We start from the raw sequence: 7,699 nt of genomic DNA, 5'->3' as shown, positions 1-7,699 counted from the left end.
CATGTTGAGGAGGCAATTTAGCCATTTAAATCAGCTGTGCTGGATCAAGGACACGTCTAAAACCTGCAGGACTCCGGCCCTCGAGGCCTGCAGTTGGACACCTGTGTCTTAGAGCCACAGCTAACATGCAGGTCACTGAAATCTTTTGACCAAACCAGCTGTTGTTCTCTGTTCACTGGCTGAAAACTAAAGGAGAAAGTGTGTGTGATGATGGTGTCCGCACTATGAGACCTGTGAGCAGCTCAAGCTTTATTCGCACAGGCTCACTTTTGACTGGTGGATACTGTTTCCTTTTAATATTTGTGTTTTTATTGGTCGATTGTGGTGAAGCACTTTGTGAGCCTCATCTAGAAAATTGCTATAAAAATAAATGTTACTTACATGTATAAGATAGTAAATGCTAAATCTAAATAAAATCCACACTATAAATATGAAAGTCACACTAGCACAGAAGCTTAACGTGTAGTTAAGAATTCATTTTTGCACGACGAGAATAAATCAAAACTGTTAGCTATTTTATACATGAATTGGTTAGTTGTTGGTTAGTTGTTGGTTAGTTGTTGGTTAGTTGTTGGTTAGTTCTTGGTTAGTTGTTGGTTAGTTCTTGGTTAGTTCAGTGATTGATGGGATTTACTGCAGGTAATATAAATGCATGGAGTCAGACAGTGTTAGAGGGCTAAAGTAAAATCAACACCATATGTTTTTCATCATCATCATCTTTATTTATAAAGCACTTTAAAAACAAACAGCTGACACACAGTACTGTACATAAATAATACTATCACATAAGACATAAATAAAAGCCAAATAAAAATAATAATTATTAATTCATTAGTTGATGATTAAATTATTATTATTTTAAAATAGTTTCAATTAAAAGCCACAAATTGTTACACCTGAGAAGCTGGAACTATTAAAACTAAACAGATATTAATTGTCAGTTCATTTTCCGATCTCTTATGTTTTCAGTGCAGAATCTTAAACGATCTTTAAACTGCAGCCGGCTGTATCGTACAGTACATTGGAGGCTTCTGAGTTGTAAAGCTGCAGTAAGTGGTGCACATGTGCCACAGCCTCTGAGCTCTTCACTTCTCTGTCACAGCCGCGTGGAAGTTCACAGCAAGTTAATTTGGTTTCTTGGCAACAGCTCCAGCCTCACAGCACAACACGGGCTGACACCATGGGATAAGGGGCACAATGTCCTCGCAGCGCAATCGCTCCTCAAATTTCAAGTCTTTCCCAGCCATTCCTGTTTTTTAGAGCCTGCTGGACTGTGAGCAGCATCTGCTTGTTTTCAAATGAGTCATGGTGCAAATCGGCCGCAGCACAGCCTTGTATGTGCATAACAGGGCTGAGCGTATGAAACGAGTTCAAAGAAGGCATGTGGCATGACCAGATCATTATCAAAGGTCAGGGATCCCTGCTTGAGTCGGAGCTTGTTTAGCCTTAGCGATTTATTTATTTTTTCTTGTCTTGCATGGTTGCATTTTAACAAATATGGTCTTTTTCACAAAGACATAATCGGTAGAAACAGCTTCACACAAAAAAGAAAAAAGTGTGTGAGTCAGTTGGACATTGAAGTAGAATAATATTTAATTTCATCCTTCTTTCTGCTGATGCTTTACAAGTTAGCCTCAGGGGTGCTGTTATTTCACCTGCTTTTTCTTTCATAGACATTCATTTTATTCAGTTTTCATGCCGACATGTAGAATGAAAGCAGAGGTGTGTGTTTTCAGAGCAATAACGCTGTGGTCTCGTCTCACAGGACGTCTTAAACCACAGTTCGGACATTCTCTTCCTGCTGATATGAAAGCAACAGGATCCTGGCAGGATTCACTTTAAGCAAACGCAACAATTCTCCTCAAACACCTTTTGCTATCAGCTCTAAAAATTTGCAGTCTTTCCATTAGTTTTCCCAACTCCTATCTTTGGCCTGTGTGTTTACTTGCCTTTCACTGGGACAGCGTCTCTGCTGAATGCTGTCTTGCATCTGTCCTGCTGGAAAAAACAACCTAATACTAATGAGATCCTCCTCTGCGGCCCTTGAGAGGAACTTCCCCCTCTGGAGACAATGTGCGTGCATGTGTGCCATTCTCACATGGGAGGTCTGAGAAAGCATATCTGGCACGTGTGTGCAGGTGATTAGGTTTCCTGGAGAAGTGGAAAATGCTGCTAGGCTGGAGTGTGATGGAGAAACTTAATTTCATCCTGTTGGGTCTTTTTTCTCCCTTGGTGTTATAGGACACAATCAATGCAGCTGCTGCAGAATAAAAGCTACATATAGCATCTTGACAGGCCCACTTAGTAAACAGCACAGATGCACCAGGAATGCGATGCAACATCTCCCCCTGCTGGTCCCATAGCTGTCCTTCAGTTTTATTCCACTGATTTAAATTCAATAATAATAAAATCAGTGGATTTGACTGCATTTGAAATCATGGCCACTACATCTGTATCTTTGCAGAGTTGAATTGAACAAGAGCTTTCTGTTCACGGCAAAGAGAAAGCCGCTCCTGCTGGCAGAGCTCCTTCACTGTGTGAGAATGTGAAGCATGTGAAGGGCACACACGGGTTTATCAGAGCAGTGTTTCCAGTGTCATTGAAGCAGCATTCTGCTGTTGTCCTTATGTTCCTAGATTATGATAAGAAATGACCTCATAGAAATACTTTGTTTCCTTTTTTAATTTTGTGACACGTTTAAAAGTAAACTGTAATAAATCACGACTCTTGTAAAGAGCTGCTCGTAAACTCAGATTGACCGTACGGGTCCATCCAGGTCACGGTGCTCTTGACGTTCTTGAATGAAGGCAACTGGATTTGTTTTAGGTTTGTGAAGACATTTCACCCTCGTCCAAGAGGCTTCTTCGTTTCTGAACACTGGCAGAGGCCCAAGTATTTAAACTCGTTGTTGACCCATCCTGTTATAATGTGGCCGATTAAGGATTCTTCACACTGCATTTACTCATTAGTTGTTATTAATCTCTTTCACAGAGTGTCTTTTGTCCCATGTCCCTCAGCCAATGGCTGCCCCTCCCTGATCCTGGTTCTGCGGCAGGTCCCCCCCACAGTCACCGGGTGCTTGCTGATAGGGGGTCGTCTCGTGGTTGGGATATTCTCCGCATGCCCGAGTGGTTAATTTGTCTGAAATGCACCTGTTGGCATCAAACTATGTTGTCTTTACTATTTTGAAAATAAACATAGGCTGTGTCTCAATTCAGGGGCCGCCTTTGAAGGCTGATTACGTCACAGCGATGCGCCGAAGGCTGTCCCAATTCGAAGACAAATGCGTCCTCCCTTTCCCCAGATTTGGAGGATGGGTGGGGTGTGTCCTTCGTGGACCACCATATCCCAGAATTCATAGCACAGCAGCCAATTCCAGTTTCCAACAATGGCGGCTGCTACTTAGTTGTAATATTACTCTTTTCAATACTTTGAATAATAATCTAATTACTATAGTATTTTTATAATAATATAAAAATACTTTTCAAACAATGGCTGAGGAGCGTGGCTAAAAAGTTTGAAATATTCTTTCTGGGCCACAAAATAAACTTTTAAGATATTTTCAGGCGAGTATGTAGCTGTGCAAACTTCAAATATCTGCTCAGTTTATCAAGACATCGCACATTTGCAAACGCGCTCCGATGTTTTCGGAGACGTCTGTTACCCACCAGCTCGATAGCTGACTGGGGTTCAAGGCTCACTGGAGCCGGCGAGAACAGCGACCTCCCGGCACAAACATGATATTTTTCAGTGTTTGATTTGTTCCTGAGTAAATCTGATGGTCAAGAGTTTACTCTGGTGTCCTGTTACATTTTAGATAGCAAGGAGCAGACGGCTGAGTTTATTAAACTCCACTGAGACAGCGGTGACGCAAACCTGAAGGTTAGACCGTCCCATCTCACAACCTCGCACTTCCGGCCTTCACGGTCTACGTGGGCCGGGTCCACCGAAGGATGCAGCCCCTGAAGTGAGACACAGCTATAGTATTCAAATCATCTGCTCATTATTGCCTCGTGCTTTCATTTACATATCGAAGACTGTCCCAAGTGTTTGGGGGGTGCACTGACAATCATCCATTTAAACAAAAAACCCACAGCCTCTGAATAAATAACAAGATAAATAATCTTTATTTCCACGTCTTTGTCATTTATAAAATTATGTGTCCACAATTAATATTAACAAGGCAACACAGAGAATCCTTTTAATTTCTCAGAGGTGGAGGTCAGGCTCTAGAGGCGCGTTCACTAGTCAGCTGTTATCATCTCAACCCGATCGCTCCTTCCCTGTTAGTAAAGGAGGTTAGCCTTTTACAGACTGCGGAGCACTCGGAGTACCAAGCTGGAAGAGCTTTGCAACGTCCCAGATCTGAAAGGGGTCTCTAGAGCCTGCATCACCACCAAGCCCTTCAATGTACACTCATGAAACTTCATATCCCAGGATTCATCACTGCTTATCGCTCAGTGTAAACCAGACACTGTTCGTTCACAATTTCTTGAGTATCCTCACACCAGCTAGCTATCACTGAAATGTTCCATGTCATTGCCACTTATTAGCGTAAGCGTTAATCTCGTCTATCCTAAACACGATATCATCATATTCTTCTCCCTACAGTAAAAGACACAAAACCCCACAAGTGTAAAAACCAAATGGAAACATGAAGAAACAACCTTTCTATTCTACAAGGAAACAAATAAACCAAAACAGACAAGAAACAAAAGGTCCTTAGATACCATGTGCTCCAAAGAAAAAGAAAAACAGGAAGTCTTGTAAGTAGGTTTTCATTGATGCAAGTTATCAAAAAATTATATATTATATACTGTATAGGGTATTATTACAGTAACAAGGTTCCATGCGATCGTTTTCTCAGCGCCTGTACAGAGTTGAGGATTCAGTAGTAAATAACAAGGCTACGCAGACCTATCGTGCCAGCATGTTACAGAGCCTTGGAGATCTGGGACAGGGATGTGGAATCTGCTGGTCTGGAAAGAGGTGCCACATTCACACAGTGGTGACGGGAAATCATGAAAAGCTCAACCTTAACATAAAGGCTGCTTTGTGTCAAGTATAGTCACAATCCAGCTTCTGGTCTATAGTTAAAGGACTAGTCTGCTCTTAAAACCTATTTTTTAATATATATAGATAGATATTAAAACTGGTGAGGTGTTTTAACAAACTTTATAGTGTATTTGTTTTAATTTGCCTCGTCTACTTAAGTCAGTTTCCTACTGTGCATTCCAAGAATGACCCCAGAGAGCATGCGAAACTGGAAACATCTATACTTTGGCGAGCTATTCCCTGGAGCGAGAAAAAAACAACCCCATCACCAAGCAACAAAACGAGTGTGTAGCACAGCTGCATACGCCACAGTCAACAGCTGCAGACTGGATGGATTGTGTTGAAGGGTAAATTTTCTGCATCACACTGAAAAAAGTACTGGGTTTGAAATGCTGTCTGAAAAGGAGAAAGGGGGAAAAGATCTGCACACTGTGTTGATAACTCCCAGTTCAATTTAAAATAAATAAAACAAACCTCCTTAAGTCCCGTGCTGCAAGTAAAAGCCATTTTTAATATACCAGGTCTGCTGAATATAGTAATTGTTTGGTCAGAACACAAAGAAGAAGACTGTGTTGCAGAGCTCCTGCTCCAGGATGAGGTTTACCTCCACTCATTTCTACCCAGCTGCTGTTTTTAGGCAGCTCCCAAAGTCTGCACGGCCAAAACGCTTCTAAGGTGAGCGGCGGCACGAGCCTCGGCTCACGTTGTTTACCGTCCTCCTTCAGATGATCACCATTACCTCTCATCACCACATGTATATGACCACATACAAGTGGTCAGAAGAGCACCTCCAGGGACTGAGGTACGCGACAAGATGACCTCGAAGGGGAGCTCAGCTAAACTTCAAAGTGTTTGTTTTTTTAATGGCTGTAGTGCTTCAGTGTTTTTAACCAATCACTGCAGCTCTACCTTTAAACACACAACAGCCACAACATATCATTGCTTTAATAAGTATGAGGGACACAGTGTGCAGATTCCCATTTTTATTCCACCTATTCAAAGACTTTTTAAAAATGTGTACACGCTCTTCTCTGCAGCATGTGGAAGCAATAAGAGTCCAAAAACACAGCCGACCCCGTCCACAGAGCACCAGGGCCCCACACAAAACCCAGAATTAAGACTTAAAAGACACAATCCAAACCCTGCGGGTTCATTCAGTCAAACACATTATTATTATTAAGAATTATAAAACACCCAAATGAAATGCTATAGCACTGAGAAAGCAGGAGGAGCTGAGGGAGCAGCGCACAAAGCAGAACAAGAAAACCAAAAAACACGCCACATTCAGAGTCTTTAAGACTTCACATGATCAGTGTGAGAATCACGGTCCGGCCACGCGAGTGCAAAGTGGTAGTGATGGGTAACGAGCTCATTAAAGGTCAGCAAACACATTCAACGGGACCACATGTTTAATGTGGAGGTGCAGTGGGCTGTGTAAGGCATGGATGTGCTTAATATCTACACTGTTAATGTCCACGTGACGCTGGGACGAGCCACTTACTTCTCTAACTTACTTTAAACTACATCGTTTGTGCGATTCAGACGGGGGAAAAAGCCTATCACATCAAATTAGACAACTTTATTCAAGTAAGGCTATAACGCACACACACCTCAGCGCTGGTTCAGGGTGTGACACAGCGGATTAAAGGCATGACGCAGGAATCCTGAAGCATCAGTTTCCCGTCCACCTTTAACCTTTACATGAAATGACTCGCAGAGATTTTCCAGTGGCAGCAAAGAAGCAGAAGGACATTATAGTGAAGCTAAAGAGGGCCAGCTGAGTGGGCTGGATCACAACTACTCTACCGATATGCTGGTTTGGTTGCTGTTTGACTTTTTAAAATTTCGTTTCTTTGCCCAGTGTGTGAGCCGACCTCAGCCCCTCGAATTTAGAGCCAAAGGAAGCAGCCAAGCAGCGTAAAGCTATTCACACCTTTAGGCGGAGCGACACCTCCGCACCCCAACCCCACCAAAGAGCCCGACAGTCACGACCCCGGGCCCACAGCTGCCTCCTCACACAGAGAGCGAGAAAGAGACAAAGAGAAAGCAGAGACAGGCCGAAGGAGAGGAACTGAGCATAAACGACAGAGGAGTGATGAAGGAGCAGCGCTGTGACAAACTGGCCAGAGAAACAGTTGTGTTGTGCTGATAAGGCCAGAGCTGGAATTCACTGCCAGTAGTGAGATGGCAGAAGCCTGGGCAGCGCCTCCTGATAATGATGCTTCTGTGGACACGCGTGGGTACCGTGGCTCTCTCCTCACAGCGCCTCCAGGCTGTTCTCACCTTCCTCGTCCTTTCCTTGATGCTTTTGCTTTTTTGTCAGTGTGTCCATCTGGTTCTTCTCCTCTCAGTCTCTCTTTCGGTCTCTGTGTTGATTTTAAAACTCCCACCCCCACCCTCACCCCACCCAGTATTATCAATGTCCGTTCCCCCATCCTCCCCTCTCCCCCCAGAAGTCCACCACTATGTTTGTACTGTACAGACAACAAAAAGATGAGCAGAAACCTTTAAAAAGCAGAGCCCAGTTGTATTTTTCTTTTCTGCAGTTGTTTCTTGCTCTTGCAACTATAAAGACAGGTCTGCATCCGTCTGTGTCCTCACACACACACACACACACACACACACACACACACACACACACACA

This window comes from Pundamilia nyererei, unplaced genomic scaffold (assembly GCF_000239375.1).
Source record: "Pundamilia nyererei isolate P.nyererei 1_Seehausen unplaced genomic scaffold, PunNye1.0 scaffold00099, whole genome shotgun sequence".
NCBI classification, from domain to species: domain Eukaryota; kingdom Metazoa; phylum Chordata; class Actinopteri; order Cichliformes; family Cichlidae; genus Pundamilia; species Pundamilia nyererei.
Note: the sequence above shows the minus strand (reverse complement) of the source record.